General features: G+C 34.1%; 1 protein-coding gene and 1 long non-coding RNA gene across 3 annotated transcripts in view; one reads left to right on the top strand and one right to left on the bottom strand.

The window, feature by feature from the left end:
• The window catches only part of LOC136034717 (uncharacterized), an 18,896-nt gene extending 11,776 nt beyond the window's left edge, over positions 1–7,120 (bottom strand). Inside the window, exon 1 of the long non-coding RNA XR_010619236.1 lies at positions 7,009–7,120. This is a non-coding gene — a long non-coding RNA (uncharacterized LOC136034717). The remainder of the gene's footprint in view (positions 1–7,008) is intronic.
• Positions 7,121–10,859: 3,739 nt separating this feature from the next.
• Positions 10,860–18,778, top strand: part of LOC136034716 (titin-like) — a 49,493-nt gene continuing 41,574 nt past the window's right edge. Inside the window, exon 1 of one of the 2 annotated variants that reach the window (XM_065716075.1) lies at positions 10,860–11,015. The gene's annotated coding sequence lies outside the window, so the exon portion shown is untranslated. Of the gene's footprint in view, positions 11,029–18,778 lie in introns of both variants that reach the window. The other variant, XM_065716076.1, reaches the window with a different exon arrangement.

The raw sequence follows: 18,778 nt of genomic DNA, 5'->3' as shown, positions 1-18,778 counted from the left end.
AAAATCAGGGACACGCCAAACTCAGCAACAAAGAAAATCAAAATTAACCAAAGATTTCGCTAAGTATTTCAAGATAATTATTTCGGTATTTATTTAAAAGTTTGTTATAATGAAAACTAAATTTTTTAAATTGCCAAGTTAATTAATTTGCAGAAAAACCTCTTAAAATCGATTTTTGGCTTAAAATTTTACATCTATTTTTAAAATCAATATAATTACTACAAATCCTGGCATATCTAAGTAACTGTGAGTAAAATGCTGAATATGTGATATTTGAATCGAAATCATCCGTTTTATTACACATTTTAGAACCTAACTTATTATTATCAGAAATATTAATATTCAAATCTAAGAAGTGATCTTCTAGACTAGTGCCATGACTAGGTTCAAGAGTAAGCTCTGATGGATATATATTTTTAGAAATATTAATAAATTCCTTACAATTTAAAACCAAAATAGCCTCTAAATATCTTTTATTATTTGACAAAACATGTTTTAAATTATTTGGATTATTCTTATCCATCATATATTTATATTCGAGTTGACTTAAAAACAAGTCAGCTATAAATGGGCTGGCATCCCCCCCCATGGGAATTCCCACGACTTGCTTGTACAAATTACAATTAAATCTTATATAAGTATTATATAAAATAAATCATATAAACCAAAAATCATATCTAAGCTGTAACATCTCAAGCTAACTATAGTCTTAAAGCAGTTTGTCCATATAGCTTTTTTATTATAAGTGTCTATTTTTAGGAACCTCTTACTAGATAAGAGGAAAGATTTCTTGATAACCGTTTTTAAATTTTCTAACACTACATTAAGTGATAAATTAGTATACATTGCCGCAAAATCGAAAGACTCAATTCTTTTAGCTGAAACCATTGTTAAAGAGTCTATCACCTGCAGTGAATTATTAACACTCCAGTATGGATTAAAATTCGAAATTTTTTCAATACCAGAACAATAGGTTTTAAGTTTATTTATGATTTCCTTTAAAATTAAAGAGAGCTCTGTAGCAGCAATGTGGGTTGGACATCTAACTGCTCCAGCAATAAACCGTGGTTTAGGGGGGATTCTTATGAAATTTTACAGTCCAATACAGGAAAGAGAACTTTTAAGGATGTTCTGTGGTGTGTATTAGACCAGGGAGAAATATGTGAGTATGAACATGGTCAGAAAATGGAGGGCTTAAACTTTATGTAAGCTTTATTTCTGGATAGGAATTTATTGGCAAATTATACTGGTATTGTGTCAGTATGATATAAATATATTAGTATTGGTATTGGGGACTCCAAAAATAAATTTCAGTCAGGCCCTAAATAAAATATACAAAGACTATTAACATTCTTTTCAAGATCCTTATATCTTCATCCAGGAATTTGATTTAAATATGCTATTTAAATCTAAGGCTACAAAGATAGTTCTTTTTGCCTAGAGAAAAACATGGCTGATAAATGTACTGTTTTCAGAGGTCAAAAAACATGTTAAAGCAGCAATGCTTCAAGAAACCTCCAAGATAAAACAGGTCATTAATTCTCACCTCGAAGACAAAGTTTGTAGATTGTTCAGACAGGAAAAAGACAGAGATAGCAGGAAACTTAACCTAGTTGCATATGGTGTCTCCGTGCAGCCAGGAATAAATGGCAACAAGGTGTTCATTTAGAAAGATCTTACAGAGCAGTACAGCATTGAGAATCCAAATATTAGTAATGTAAGATGCATAATAAGCCAATCACCGCCTGTCAATAAGTCCAAAGCCACCCAGCAGCCCATTTGCTAAACAGGATCAAGTTGCCAAGAATCAAATCACAGCCAACCCTCTCCCATTCTTTTCTCTGTTCAAAACCTAAACTTGAAAAAGGCTATTTTTACAAAGATCTTATGAGCTTTGTCAATAAATTCAGTTTGGGGCAGATACATCACAGAAAGACTGGGAGAAAAGAAAAGCTTTAGCTGCTGAACTCAGGCACCAGACTGAACTAGGAGATCCAGACTTGACCATAAACCATGGAAAGATCATCCCAAAAACTTGATCAGCCCAGGTGGGGGGGCACTCTCACCAGGCCACAGACTGTTAGTCGCTCTATCTGCTAGCCCTGTACATAGTGTAACAGTAAACTAACTTCTTATTTATCTAATTTTTTTACTGCTTGTTTTGAAGCACATGTCTTTATCAATAGCGGCAGAATATTGAAAGAGTTTGTCTTAGAATGAAGACATTTCTATTTTCTTTTCTTAGTTGTTTTTGTGTATGTTACCTTTTATTTTTGTTTGTTGGGCGCATGGGTCGTGGTGTGGTTATTCTTGACATGGTGGTAATATTTGATAGAGATAATGATGGAATTCCATCATCAAGGTTAAAAGAATTTGAGCAGGATTCCCTTTTGTTTCATTCAGTTTTCCAAAATATTGTAGCTAGTGATAATTAAGATAATAACAGCATATTAGATTTACAAAAAAAAATCAATATTTATTTTTCAATGGATTGGCAAATAAAACTCTAGAACAAGGAGGATATCTTTTTGGAATTCCCAGGCTGAAAAACTGCAAGGGATATGATTGAAATTTTCCTATCAACACCTGATATGGACGTATTTGGTTTATGCAAAACTTTTTTAGATGAACTTTCAATTGAAAGTATTCATGTTGATGGTTATCAATTGTTTCATGTTGGGAGGAGTATGCAAAAGAAAGGTGGTCTTGGTGTTTTAATTAAAAGTTGCATACCAGCCCATGCAAGGCTAGACTTTTTGCCAATGAATATTGAAACGCTATTTGAATCTTGTGTTGTTGAATGTTTTTTTTTTCCAAATAATGAGAAGATTTTAATCACAGTTATTTACCATAGTCCGACAGCTAGTCAGGTAGAATTTAGGAATTGTTTTGAAAAATTCTTGGATAATTTACCTAGTCTTAATACTTCTTATCTAGTTATGGGAGATTTTAATATTGATTTAATGAACCTTGTTTGTGCTAATCAGAATTGACTGGATAGTAACACTTTGAGGTTTTTAGAATGTCCACTATCTCATGGATTATATCCTGCATGTCTTGTACCATTCAGGATAACTGATATGTCATTCTCACCAATTGATAATATTTTTTCATATATACATATTCTATATACATATATATATATATATATATATATATATATATATATATATATATATATATATATATATATATATATATATATATATATATATATATATATATATATATATATATATAAATATATATATATACATAGATGTATATATATATGTATATATATATATACATATATATATATATATATATATATATATATATATATATATATATATATATATATATATATATATACATATATGTATATATATATATATACATATATATATATATATATATATATATATATATATATATATATATATATATATATATATATATATATATATATATATATATATATATATATATGTATATATATATACATATATGTATATATATATATATATATATATATATATATATATATATATATATATATATATATATATATATATACATATATGTATATATATATATACATATATACATATATATATATATATATATATATATATATATATATATATATATATATATATATATATATATATATATATATATATATATATATATGTAGGGATGGCCTCCCATGCCCCTCCTGCCAGGTATTTGTTTATTTACTTATCTTTGTGTGTTTTTTTCTATTTTGCTTGTTTTTTACCATGTTAAAATTTTGAATTATTATTATGATGAGATGTTGATGTTTTTTCTTTGTTTTTGCACTGTCCCAGCCTTATAAGCTCTGCTCTCTGTTGAGACATAATATTGTTTTTGTACTTTTTAAGTTGAATAAAGAAAATGTTGAAAAGTTGAAGTTAATAAGCATTGATGATATTTCTGATTCATCCTTCAAGTCCTTCCGAAATGAAAGCCCAAATCCAACTAACAAAAGTAGCTCCTGTAGCAGTTTTTTGTCCATTGAAGATGAGCTGGTCCAAAATATCTGCCACTACCAAAAGGAAGTATCCAACACAAAAAGGAAGCAAGTAAGTCAAGATTTTTCTGCTCTAATAACAAATGCAGACCAACTTCCAAACAAAATCAACAAACTCAAATCTATGATTTATGTAAATAACTATGATTCTATACTCCTTGCTAAGGTATGTCCTAAGAACTCAAGAAACCACCTCCTAGACTCATATGCTAATCTGCAAGGCTACCAAACTATATCCAATCTTTCATCCAGTCTTTGCTGCCATGGAACACTTGCTTTAGTCAAATCCTTGTATATTGTCACCCCTATTGATCAATCCAGGATACCCTTATGCTGGAACTTTATTCTTTGATATTTCAGTTCCAGAGAGTAAAAACCATCCCACTGTCAGAATTGGATGTGTGTACAGAAGCCCATCATCACCTTCGCCCAAGCAAACAGATGCAAAGTTAGCTGAGCTCATTTGGAAGATCAGACACCCATAAGCGTGACCTATTAATTGCAGATGACTTTAGCCTGCCAAGAATCCCCTGGAAAGACCAACTCCCCTGTGTCACCTCTGGTACTGTAAATCCAATCATAGATATGATTCATGATGTTTGCCTCCAACAAATTGTCAACCAACTGACCCATTTCATGAGTGGGGGGCTTCCAAGCCTCCTAGACCTAATATTTCTTAGGAGACCAGAATCCCTTCTTCATACTATATACATGACCCAAATCAGGAAAAGTTACCATGTTGCAATAGAAATAAAAACAACATTCCTCAAAGTAACTAACAGCTACATAAAAAGGACCTTCATAGACTATGAGAAGATTAAAATAGATCTCAGCAAAATCTCCTGGGATGATGTCCTAATTGGTTCCTTAGAACAACAATGGCAATGCTTCAAGGAATTACTGCTAAGCAAAGCTGAATAGTACACTTTGAGCAAGCTCATTCCAAAACTATGAACACTACTTACAATGACAAAGGATATTAAGAAGGAAATCAAAAGAAAAAGGAAGAAGTACAAGAAGCATCTATCCACAGAAAACGAAGAAAAATTCTCAAAGAGCAGGAACAAACTTAAAAATTTGACATGCAATTTGTATACAAGCTTCAAACCTAAGCTTGCAGATGAAGCTAAGACAAACCCAAAGAAATTCTGGCAATATGTCCCTAGCCAAGACCATAATAGACAAGGCATTAGGAAACTGATAACAGAGGAAGGTGAAGAGATAACTGACATCAACAAGTTTGCAAACTCACCAAATCAGCAATTCATTTCTGTTTTACTACTGAATCCAATGGTCTTTTACCTCCTTTGCCAGAATACATTGTAAAAACCCCAATGGATAGCCTCATTCTATCACTCACAGAGGTTCTCAGACATTTACAGGTGTTAGATACACAAGTTGCCAGGACCTGATAACCTACATACCAGGCTATTTGAAGAAACTGCAGCAATCATAGCAGAACCACTTAGGATAATTTTCCCAATATTACTTACTACTAGAGAGCTGCCAGCAGACTGGAAAATAGCTAACATTACACCAGTTTTCAAGAAAGGTAACCATTCAAAGCCTGAAAATTATCAGCCTATTAGCCTGACTTCAGTTGTTGTCAAAATACTTAAGTGCATAGTCAATTATTCAATCCTCAAGCATTTGGCCACCAACAAGATCTTGTCACCCAAGCAGCATGGCTTCCAGTCAGGGAAATTGACTGAAATAAACCTTTTGGAATCATATGAGGAAATCACAGATCTAATTGACCATGGAAATCCAGTTGACCTGCTGTTGCTGGACTTCACCAAGGCATTTGACAAGGTTTCTCACAGTTGACTGCACTCTAAAATATCCACTGTTGGCATCAATCAGGCTGTTGTAGACTGGCTAATGAAATTTTTTACAAATTGCAAGCAGAAAGTTTGCTTATTTGCTACAGATGGCCAACTAATTTACTCTGACAAGGCAAAAGTAATAAGCAGAGTACCATTGGGAATGGTACTGGGTCCAACTCTCTTTCTGATTTATATCAATGACATATTTAGCCATAAAAACAATGATATGCACCTGTTCACTGATGATGCCAAACTGTTTGGTATTGCATACCCCCAAAGCATCCAGCATGACATAAACAAGCTACAAGATTGGACCCAAGACTAGCTTCTCCCATTCAACACAGGCAAATGCTCTGTATTACAATTTGGACCTAATAACCCAATGGCTAACTACACAATCTATAACCCCACCACAAAAGTAAGAGAGCAATCAGAGAACAGAGCAGAAGAAAGGGATCTTGGTGTCATCATTGATGATAAGTTTAAATTTCATAGCCATGTTCAGCATGTTGTTTCCTGTGCAAGCTCCAGTCTTGGATTACTAAAACAGACTATTAATAGCAGACAAACTTTATATATTTATAAAACCATTTAAAGCTCTCATCAAACCCTATCTCAATTTTAACATGTGTCTTGCTGGTCCTTCTTATTGACAAGATGTGAGGCTCATCAAAAATGTACAGAGATGAGCAACAAAATGGATAAAAATTCTTGCATCAACTTCATATGAGGACCGCCTCAGGTACCTCAAACTACCCACTTTAGTTTACAGATGCTTGCACAGCAATATGATACTTACTTACAAGCTGTAGAATGAAAAGTCAGCAATTTTTGGTAGCAATCTCAGTTCCAGCCAGCATAACACAAGAAGACACTCCAAGAAGCTACCAAAGTCAAGCTCCTGATCAAGAACTCACCAATCATTCTTTTCAAGAAGAGTTACAAACCACTGGAATCAACTGAAGGATTGAGTCCTTCAAGAACCAACTTGACAAGGAGTAGGAGAAGAAGCAGCAGAGATTTGACTGGCAGTCATCAACCCAAGATCACTACAGGTTTGGAAGACCTAAAGCAAAAAAAAAAACATTATCATAGCTAAATTATGTTTTAACTCAGCTTGAGCCAGCCTAGACCAAAATCACCTACTCTCAAAGATAATAAATGGCTCCAGGAAGACTAGACCAACCAATTGTTAAAGCTTTAAGTTAAATTAGCCTCCTTCTTCAAGCTAGGAATTTTTCTTATTGGATAGTTTATTTAGAATTATTTAATCGCCATCTAAGGTTAAGTTATTCGATCCGACAAAAAGCGCTAGCGTAGCATTGACTACTGGAAGTAGGAAACTATTATTTACTGGAAGAGCATAGCTTTATAGTACCAGGAAAGAAAACAAAATAAAAAACATCCTGTTTATTTCATTATTACGGAATACAATCGAGGACTATAGAGACGAAGAAAAAACTTTAAACCCAGTGGGACCAAACTGAAAATGATGGGCGTGGGGGGTGGTTCCCCTCAAATCACATTGACTCTCAATGAGGGCACTATAACTTCCAATTTATAATCAAATAAGACCCATCTGAATTTGACACGACCGCCCATTCCATAAGAACCTTATATGCCCACAGGGTAAAACTTGAACCCTTTCTTCGGGACTCTGAGGGGTTATTCCATGCCTGGAGGCATTGTTATATGTTCTTTAGACTGTTTTAAACAAAATTGACTTCGCACAATTTCAATCAGAAATATTTGGTTAAAAGAGGGGTAGTTTGGTTGGGGGCCACATGACCTCATTCACTGTTGGCTCCTAAAAAGGACCTAAAACTTCCAATTTCAAGCAAATCAGCTACCCCTTCCAGAACCTTAAATACCCCGGGGCATAACTTACAGCCCTCAGGCCTTGATGGTTTGGATCAGCCTCAAAGGCCTTGTTATATGATATTTGGCCTATTTTGGATAGAATGACTGTCCCAAAATATCGATAGGACACGTTTCAGGAAAACACGACGTGTTTGTGTGTGTTCGTGAGGGAGGGGGTAGCTGCACTCTGATTACTTTGACTCTAAAAAAGGGCACTAGAACTTCTGATTATAAGTCCAATGAGTTGCCTCCTAAGCAAATACAACCATTACTTCTATATGAACATTACAACCCCCAGTGCATAACTTACAACCCTTTTCCCAAGAGTTGTAGGGGGTAGGGTTGTCTTTCTTGCAGACATAATTTCCGAAACCTTCAATTACAATGAACAAAAGTGTTATATCCAAATTCTGATTGGAGGTATTAAGGGAAATGATGAGCATGGAAGGGGAGCGGCTGGTTGCTCTCAAATCACATTGACTTTTAAAAAGGGCACTATAACTTCTAATTTCGAATCAAATAGGTCCCATCTGCAGTTGATACGAGAGCCTATTCCGTAAAAGCCTTAGATACCCTCATGGCAAAACTTATAACCCTATCCCCAGGGTGTTCAGGTGTTTTGTCACCCCAAGAGACCTTATTGTATGTTCTTCGGACTATTTTGAACAAAATCCCTACCTCATATTTTTAATCAGTTACGTTTGGTGAAACAAGGAGTTGTTGGGGAGGGGGGCTAAATGCCCTCCATCATTTTTGACGTTTAAAAAGGAACCAGAACTCCCAATTTTCAGCCAAATGAGACTATTCTAAAGTTATATAACATTCCCTTCCATGAAAACCTTAAATACTTCGTGGCATAACTCAAAACCCTTGACCCTAGGTTCTGGTGGTTTTTATCAACCCAAAAACCCTTGTTATATGATCTTTGAACTATTTTGAATAAGTTGACTGCTCATTTTTTTATTCGATGTACTTCGGGGAAACATGACATGTTTGGGTTAATTGCCTTCTTATCACCCAATCCAATGAGTCTCCTCCGAATTGTATACAGCCACCCTTTTTGTAAAAACACTACTTGACCCTGGGGCATGACTTACAACCCTTATCTGGGAGCTGAGATAGCAAATTCTCTATCGCACAACTTTAATCAAATTTGTTTGGTGAAGAGAGGCAGTAGGGGGGGGATTAACTGCCCTCCATTACTTATGACGCTTAAAAGGGAACTAGAACTTCCTATTTTTAACCAATTGAGCCTTCTGTAAAGTTCACACAAATATTCCTTCCATAAAAACCTTAAATACCCACTGGGCATAAATTACAACCCTTGCCCCTAGGCCCTGGGGTTTGTTTCAACCTCAAAAGTATTGTTATATGATATTTAGACTCCTTTGGATAAATGCCTATCTCAAAATTTTTGTTAGATGCGTTTCTTGACAATACAACGTGTGTGTTTGTATGGGGAGGGGAGGTACCCTCCGATCACTTTGATTAACTTACAACCATTGACCAACTTACAACCTTTTGACTATCCACAAGGGCATAACTTACAACCATTGTCCTGAGGGCTGTTGGGAGAAGGGGGTTGTCATTTTCAAAGACATAATTTCCACACCTTTAAACTATGTTGAACAAAATGGCTGTCTCATAATTTGGTTGGATGTGCTTGGCAAAATAATGGGTGTGATAGGGGGTCAGTTGCCGCCAAATTATTAAAAATCACAAGCCCTTTTAATTTCTAATCGAATGAGCCCTTTTTGAAGTTTCTATTACAGATCCTTCGATACGAAGTACCTTGGTCTAAGAAAAAAAAATAATACATTTTGCCAACATCCTTCTTTACTTAGGCAGTGTTATTGCGCTGCCTATGATAACAGACACATACATTAAAATGTTTTTTGTAATATAAGAGAATAGCATTGCTACGGTTAAGGTAGGAAATGAGGCTAGTCGCTGGTTTAGGATTGAATCAGGAATTAAGCAGGGTTGGGTCATATCACCATTTATTTTAACTATTTTCACAGACCTTGTCCTAGGGACGACACTGAAACTATGAGGGAGCATGAAATCCAATAGGGAAATGAAATTGTTCTTGATTTAAACGATGTTGATGATCTGAATGCCATAGATGAAAGTTAGCAAAATTAATGAATTTCTGGAGGTTCTAAAATTTCAGGGAGCAAGAATATGTTTGAAAGTTAATGTAAAGAAGACTAAGTCACCAAGACTGGGAATAAGTGATGTTGAAGAGGTGATATTGAGTAACGAGAAGATCAATCGAGTTGGCAGATTCACTTACCTAGGTATTATTTTGAATAAAGAGAGTGGGTACAGTGAAGATGTTAGCAGTAGAAGAGCCAGGGTTCAGGTTGAAAAAGTTTGGAAGAATAGGAAGATAGACCTGAGACCCAAGATTAGAATATTAGAAGCCACAGTAATGACAGCGGTCAGATATGATTCTGAAACGTATGTACTCTGAATAACGGAGGAGGATTTATGGGATATTTTCCAAAGAAACTGTGCGGAGATTGTGTTGGGTACCCGTCTGATTTACCATAGTTCAAACAGCAAGCTGTACGAGAAATGTGGTTCAATCTCACTTTTTAGGGCTATAATGAGAGAAAGGTCGAAATGGCTAGGACACGTTCTACGGATTGAAAATGATTTACTACTGCAAATCTTCTTTGTCGGCCAACCATCTAGGACCATACGAAAGCAGGTCATCCCTTGGTAAGGTGGTGGGAAGAGGTTGTAAGGAAAGATTTAAGGGAGACTGGAGCTTCCTGGAAGGTTGTAAGCAGTTGTACTCTGATTAGATTTAGATGAACGAGAAGCGTTCGTAGCTATGTTGACTTCAGGTGGCTTGATGCTCCATTTAGTTTTTGGTAACAGTAGAATACGCTACAAATATGTTCGGTTAATTCCACATATTTTATTGGTTTTCAAAATGTTTTCTTTTCTTTGTAAGAAATTTATTAGTTGCTCAAAATAATTTGAATCGGGTTCAAAAATTGCACTTGTTCAATAAATTATTGTAATTAATCACTGAAAACTGTTCAAAGCAATGCAGGTTATACACATTTATGAAGATGCGCTTTAATTCTTTCGTCAAAATAGATGGTAGCATAGTTTCAAATTTTGTAAGAAAAGATTTAAATTGGTTGTATTCTTCAAATTGGCTATAAGCTGAATCAGATGAATTGAGAAAAGCAGACTGAAATGATAGAGCCTTAATCATTGTTACTTTGATCAAAGACTGCAAATTAAAAGAATACAATCTCATTTCTGAAGCCTAGGTAAACTTTTATGGTCAGTTCTTTGTGTGCCGTAAAAGTTTTCAATAAGTACCAGTCTTTTTTGTGCTAGGCTTGATTTGGATTTCAAAAGAGCATGGTAGGCCTATATTGTTGCAATTTAAGCCTAAATTTTATATTTATTTTACCAAAATCCTGGGATAATTACCAAAATCTGTTTTCTGAACTGCATTCAAGGGGCAAATCAGCTGAGCTAGTCCAGCCAGACATCCACCATATGGCCAATATGGGGGTAAACATCATCGATGATGCAAATGAATGTTATATTTAGATACAGGATGCCCTTCCAGGTATATATGTGCTCATTGGAGGGTGGGGGTATGCTATAGGCTATACTCTGTAAATATATAGCTTGGGTTCTAAGAAATTCAAAGAAATTTCAAAGAAAAACAAGGAAAGAAGTGAAGATAAAGGTTCTCCCCCCTGCAAAATGTGTTAATTATAGTTATTATGGAGTAAGAATTGTTTTCTTATGTCCAGCTGGGTTCCTAGGCATATAGACTAGTATTGCTGGTATTGACTAGTTAGATGATTTAAAGATTTGTATATATATACACTGTCAAATCAGTCATCTGGTGGTATCCCTGTCTAGTCTGTCAGTCCTCATGATCTGTATCAGAAAATTTTGCTAATCCTACATTTGAGAACAGCTTAACAAAGGATTTTGACATTAGCCTAGGCTATCTCATAAGGGCTCAAATGTCAGATATGAATTTTAGGTATAATAGCAATGATATAGTAGGCCCAGAACAATTCATCCCCTCTTTTGGGTTAAGGTTTACCTACTTAAAGATGGAAATTAGATAGGGAGGAAAGAAATGTACTATTTGGTTCCCCATTCAGAACTCATTCCAAATATATTGATCAGTGTTTTATAATTGTCCCCCCTCTCCTTAATAAGGCTGGATATAGCCCTTGTCTAATGCGAACTATCTATACCCAAGATGATAATTATAGAAGACACCCAGTAGTTTGACAGGATGCCTAATCATCATTTGAACAATTAAATCAATATACCCCAATAACTTTTAGGACACAACACTTAGGTTAGAAATTTGAAAATTTGTGCTTATTAACATATAGGCTAGAATGTTTTTATCAACAAGATTCTCATGTTTCCTATATGCTTAAATCATTCTTGAATAATACACATAAAATCCTAGTTTAGGTTGTTCTTCCAATCTTGTTGAATTAGGTGAATAGAACTTTCAAGAATGAGTTCAGGATTTAAAATATAACCTGGGCAGGTATTATCAAGCTACTACCTCTGCCTGTTTCTTATTTTTATGGTTTAGAACATTGTATAGACTACATGACAGGTTTAAATGGTTGGAAAAAATGTTTTCCAATATTGTAGTCAGTCTAGCCATTCTCAACTATCTACAGTTTGTCCAAGATTAGGAAGCTGTTATCAGTGTTTTAGAAATGATTCTTTTTAGTCAAAATATTTGTCCAATTTGGCACTCTCCAGATACTTCAGGTTTTACTACTACTACCACTAACAACTCACTACAGCAAAAAGTCACCTGAGGCCAACACAGCTCTGCACCCTCCTTCATTCCAATCTATTCAAAGCCTCTCTCTTTACACCCACCCAGAAAGTTCCTATTTCCCTTGAATCATATCTTGAACACCATCTAACTATTCTAACTGGGGATGACCTTATTTTTGTTTGGCCCTAAACAGTTGGCAAAAAAAAAAACAAACAAACAATCTTTGGAAATCTGTAATCCTTTATTCACAGAAATTTCCCCAGCCATCTTAATCTTTTGTTCAGTATAGACCTTGGTTGCAGGATTGATGACAATCAAAAATGATTCTTTTTAGTCAAAATATTTGTCCAATTTGGCACTGTCAAATACTTCAGGTTTTACTACTACTACCAACTAACAACTCACTACAGCAAAAAGTCACCTGAGGCCAACACAGCTCTGCACCCTCCTTCATTCCAATCTATTCAAAGCCTCCCTCTTTACACCCACCCAGAAAGTTCCTATTTCCCTGGAATCATTCCTTAACACCATCTAACTATCCTAACTGGGATGACCTTATTTTTGTTTGGCCCTAAACAGTTGGAAAAAAAAACAATCTTTGGCAATCTGTCATCCTTTATTCACAGAAATTGCCCTAGCCATCTTAATCTTTTGTTCAGTATAGCCCTTGATTGCAGAATTGATGACAATCAAAAATGATTCTTTTTAGTCAAAATATTTGTCCAATTTGGCACTGTCCAAATACTTCAGTTTTTACTACTACTATCATTAACAACTCACTACAGCAAAAAGTTACCCGAGGCCAACACAGCTCTGTACCTTCCTTCATTCCAATCTATTCAAAGCCTCCCTCTTTACACCCACCCAGAAAGTTCCTATTTCCCTTGAATAATTCCTTACACCATCTAACTATCCTAACTGGGGATGATCTTATTTTTGTTTGGCCCTAAACACTTGGCCAAAAAAAACAATCTTTGGCAATCTGTCATCCTTCACTGACAGAAATTGCCCTAGCCATCTTAAACTTTTGTTCATAGCCCTTGAACTTTTGTAATAGCCCTTGATTGCAGGATTGAACCATACTTTTAGTATAGTCTATGGTTTAACATACAGTAAGTCATTCAGGTACCCAAAACAATCTCTGGACAAAAATAACCACAAATCCATAAATTAGCAAACTGGCATATAGCCTAAAACTATATATGATTATTTTTGGGAGGGATCAGGATGCAAATTCAACAACAGTGTTTCTCATATTTGGAAAGAGAATTAAATAGAAAACCAAATAGTATAATTTTTCTATCCTAGATGCAACCTTAATAATTTTATTAACTAAACATTATAACAAAATTCACTGTTGCTTCCAGTTAATTTGGATCCTAGTGTTCCCCCCCTAATGTCTAGAGATAACTGTAGGCTACATAATGAAATTTACATTCTTTGTTGGTTTCTTATTTTTTAATGGGCATTGTGAACCAACAAAAATAAATATAAAAAATAAACATGCCAACAAAATTGGGAAAGTTAAAAAAAATCTAGACAACAGTTGTCTGTGTTGTAAATGGCCAAGTTAGGGTCTTTTGAAGTATCCACATCCATCCTTTCAACCTTTCAAAGGAAACTGGCATTTGGTAAGTTTGGATAAGGCCAAAGAGGGCAGTTTAGGCTCATGTTTTTGTTAATTCCTGGTTAGTTAAGCTTATAAGATTTTGGAAAAATGTATATTAAATTTGAAACAAAGCTCCCCAGTATGGATTAAACCTCTACTTTAATGGTTATAATTTTGTTTTCGAAATTTCAAGTGACACAAAAGTAAAGTAAAATCAAAAACAAGGGTACAACGTTTTTGGTTCCAAGTTGAGATTTGTTCTCTCTACAATATTTTGAGCATTTCAAAGCACAAGTAGGATCTTGAACAAAAAAGCTTTGTAAAATTTAGGCTCTAATTCCATTCTTGAAGGTCTTATTCTTCTAACTAAACTTCTTTACAAGATGACAAAAAGCTCATTATCTAGAATTTTACTAAGAAATTATAACATGATTTGAAATTCTATTCAGATCCTGTCGATTGTGCTTTTGTAACTTACACTCAAGGGAAAACAGATAGAACTAAATGTGGCCCAAGTTAAGGTAGATTAGGTTCATCTGGCATGTGATATTCTAAGTCTACAAAACTTCAAGATGGAAGAGATAAGAAATTGGAAATATTGCTGTTTGTGAACTTTGTGTTTGGTCTTCTTTGTAATAACTTCATTAGTGGCCTCTTGTTCTGGCAGTTAGTATCCTAATTTTCCTGAACTCAGTTGCTTTAATGCTAAAATAATAAATCCCCTTTTCCTTCATTAGCTGAGAGTGGGGAGCTTGAGCCTCTCTCAGTGTCTTTTATGGATTTGGTGTCATTTCCTTGTACACCCTCTAGTGCCTGCTTGTCTCTTTTGTTGAGATTAGTGACAATACATATCAAACTCCTCTTTAGGGCATTTAGCTTCATCATGATAGCAGGTCACTGACTACTGAAGGTCTATTTGATTACACCTAGTGTTTGCTTGACCTTTGCTGCAGTTGTCTTGAGTGTGACAAATAATTGAGCTTGTTATCTACAAGGATTCCAAGACCCTTCTCAGCATTTCTTGCAAGGAAGGGATGTTTTTATCCATCTGCTGAAGCCATGTAGTGCTGAAGAATTTGGTTCTTTTATTTGAGCTAATGTGAATTTCCGCTAGTTTTACATTAGAGTTTATTATTCATTTTCATTTCTGTTTGTTTTAGGATTTATCTTAGCAATATTTGTCATACTTATGCTTAATGTGATTATTTATTTTAGCATCTGTTTGTTTTGAGCTTCTGAATTTATTGACATTAATTTCTATTTGTTTTAGGTTTGAATATAATATAACTTTATATCTGTTTTTCATAAGTTTTAATAGGTTTCTTTACTTTTCATCAAAAATCTCTTTTTTAGATAGAAAGATTTTAGATAGAAAGATTAGATAGAAAGATTCCCTAATAATTAAAAAAAAAATTCAGAATTTTATTTCCAATAAGGGGAGCTTACTGATATTGAAAGAAAAAATAGATAAGAAAAAACAAAAAAAGAAGAAGTGGTCTTTAAAGTTGCAGCAACTGCACAATTTGAAGCAGCCAGTTGGTGATTTTTCAGCATCAATTTGGTCAAAATAGGCATGTAATTTATCAAAATACAAAATTGTCTACAATATTTTGATGTTTTTTTTTAAAGCAACCAGTTGGTGATTTTTCAGCATCAATTTGGTCAAAATAAAAAATTGTCTACAATATTTGAATGTTTTTCTCTTCATAAAATGCCTCTGGGGAGGAGAGATAGGGTTTTAGCCTTCTTCCTCCCCTTTGCAAGAGCCAAATAATGTTTTTACAACTTTAAAAAGTCCAATGAAGAGCCACAGCTAGATTTTAAATACTACCATCCATAAAAATGAATGTTATATTCATTTTATAATGATAACTTTTAGTTTAAAACTAGATTTCTTGTAAGCTAAACTCTATAAGATAGACACCACAATTTGTCCAAATAGTTTGTATTTATAATACTCTTTGAAATTATTTACTAAGAATGAGTGCTGCTTTTTATTAATTCACATTTCATGTCAACTTGTTTATCAATAAGATTTTCGGCTCTGTGTCTCCATTGATTGTTTGGATATGTTTGGTCTGTAGTTGCTGGTTTTCAATTTCAACCATGATTCCAACTTTCAATCATATTTGGTGCCTTAATTTACTTTTGATACAACTGATTAGAAATGTCTGGTCAGTGGAAAATGCTGATGGAAACATAGAAAGAGTGACAAATGCTAGCTTATTGTCTGATCGAAGGATTTAGGGATACTATTCTATGTTATGAAAATTTAAAATCTTGTTTTTTTTTTATTTTGTTCAGTGCAGTCCATTCCTGCTTTGAACCAAGGTTGTATGTTTTCCTTTGCAGTTTTTCTAAATTTGATGGTAGTTGTTCAAACTTCATCTAACGCATGTCTTAGTTTTTCAATTCCATCTTTTCCATCTCTAACTTCCTAATGTCTATATTAAAGATTGAAAATTCATGACAAGTATATTTCAGTTTAAAGGATTTTTTTAAGGAAATGTTGCTTTTGTGACTCTTAAATTGTTGAATTTACTAGAAAAAAATCTTTCATGAATAATCAAATTTCAAAGTAGTCTTTTTCTAAGTGGCTCTCCTTTTCATTTCTATGTGTTAAGAGACCATTAAGACTGGTCAAAGTTTTTCAATGTCATGCATGAAACCAGTGAATTTACTCTCAGTTGCTCATCTATTTTCTAACATGGTTCACATTAGTTTGGCTTATTATTAATTTATATCAATGCATTGCCACTCAATCCAAGTATAAAAAGAAATGAGAATCTTATTTATCATAATTTCCTACTTCTAAAAAGAATCTTATTAAGGAACCTCAGAATTAAAAAGAAAAAAACAAATATATGATGCAGTTCTCCTCTTTCTTGCATGTGGGACCCATTTCACCTTACTAAATTATTTCCTATAGTCTAATCTACTTTGACTAAATGTTTCTCTATTCAGCAGGGGATGAAAACAGGGTCTATCACACTCACTAAACATAGACTAATAAATATTGCAGATAAAACTAGCAAGAAATTTCATTATCATCAAAGAAGTACTTTAAATCCAACTTAAACGAACATTTATTTGTTGATGCTGATGTGTGGTTGTTTATGCTTGATAGGTTACCTGATTCTATTTTTGCCCATTTTTGGTTTAATGGAGCTCTTTTCTCTTCCTTGAAAAACTTTTTTTGTGGAAAAAGTTTTTTTTTTTAATTTATCTCAGGTAAAAGACACCTTACCATAGACACCAGAAAATCACACATTTTTCTAAATATCAATAAATCTTAATTTTCAGCAGAATCATTATCTATCAGCTCAACATTGGAGCAAAGAAATTCATAATACAAGTCATCATACTCAAAGATTGATACTTCTATGAACCACTCTGGCTGATATTTCTGATTTCTACCTGTGAAACCAATTCCTGATATTTTTTAACCTATTACAATTACAGAAGACTTCATCTCACTTGTTAGGCCGGAAAAACTGCTACAGATACAGGTCTAATGCTACTTTTGGTAGTGTTCAATCTCGTTGGGTATTTTGTACCCAAGTGTGTTGTGTAGCAGAAGTTCGTTGTATATGCTTTCTGTTTCCAACAGAACATATTTGAACTGACTATGATTTGATGCTTTAGACAGATGATGCTTTAGTGTTTATCATCTTTATGGCCAAACCCATTGTAATTATGCAGTGACGATTTAGCATTTGGTGATTGAAATGCTCCTTCAAATGGACTACTACAGCATCTGCATAGTCTTTTCTGCCCATCTAGCTTTTAAGTGGTAGCAAATTATTCTTTTGGGCCTTGAGCATAGGCACCCATAAGCTGAATTTTAAGGGGGGGGCTTACCTGGTCTAATTGGTACTTCCAATGCTGTATATTATAAACCTCAAAACAAAAATGCAAGATAGATTTGTTCAGCTAGGGGGGCTGGACCCCTCCCCCTGTGTCCCCTCCCCATATGGATGCCCATGGCCTGGAGTTGTAATCTAAAATATAAAAAGATATACTTGGGATGTAATTTGTAGTGACATCTCTTCATTGAGTGTTTCTCTCCTGTTTAGAAAGTCTTTTAACTAAAAATTAAGCTGCATTCATAAAAATGGTTTGCAATATTTACCATCTTAGAAAGGCTTTCCCCTTTTTTCTATTTTCTGACTTGCAGCAAAACTTGACGTGTTTTTTCTACTTGAAGAATAGAAACAATTGTGGATAGCCTTTTGTTTTTTTAGTTGTTGATTTTGAAGCTCTGCTATACATTTAGTTCTTGCATCACCAAAAGGATATTTTTCACTTAATGAAGGATGCTTAAAGGTGTAATGTCTTCATAAATTGTGTTTTTTTTAGTTATGTTTTCCTTGCAGATCTAACGGTAGATCATTTTTCAGTTTTTATCTTCTGGTTTCCTTTGCCTATTTTTTGGGGGGAGGGGGAGGGAGGGATGTCGCAACAAAATGTTAAATCCATCTCAAATAGTTAACACGTATTTTCAACATAGCATCAAATAGTTAGCAATCACTAATGTTTGCATTAATGCCAAATAAAATGTCTCACTATGCATGTAGGACCACTACTCCCTGACTGTTCAAATCCATATCTCAAACTTCAAGCTTGACCTTAATCAAATTCTC

This window comes from Artemia franciscana, chromosome 13 (assembly GCF_032884065.1).
Source record: "Artemia franciscana chromosome 13, ASM3288406v1, whole genome shotgun sequence".
Classification (NCBI taxonomy): Eukaryota; Metazoa; Arthropoda; class Branchiopoda; order Anostraca; family Artemiidae; genus Artemia; species Artemia franciscana.
Note: the sequence above shows the minus strand (reverse complement) of the source record. Positions and strands in the feature narration are given on the sequence as shown.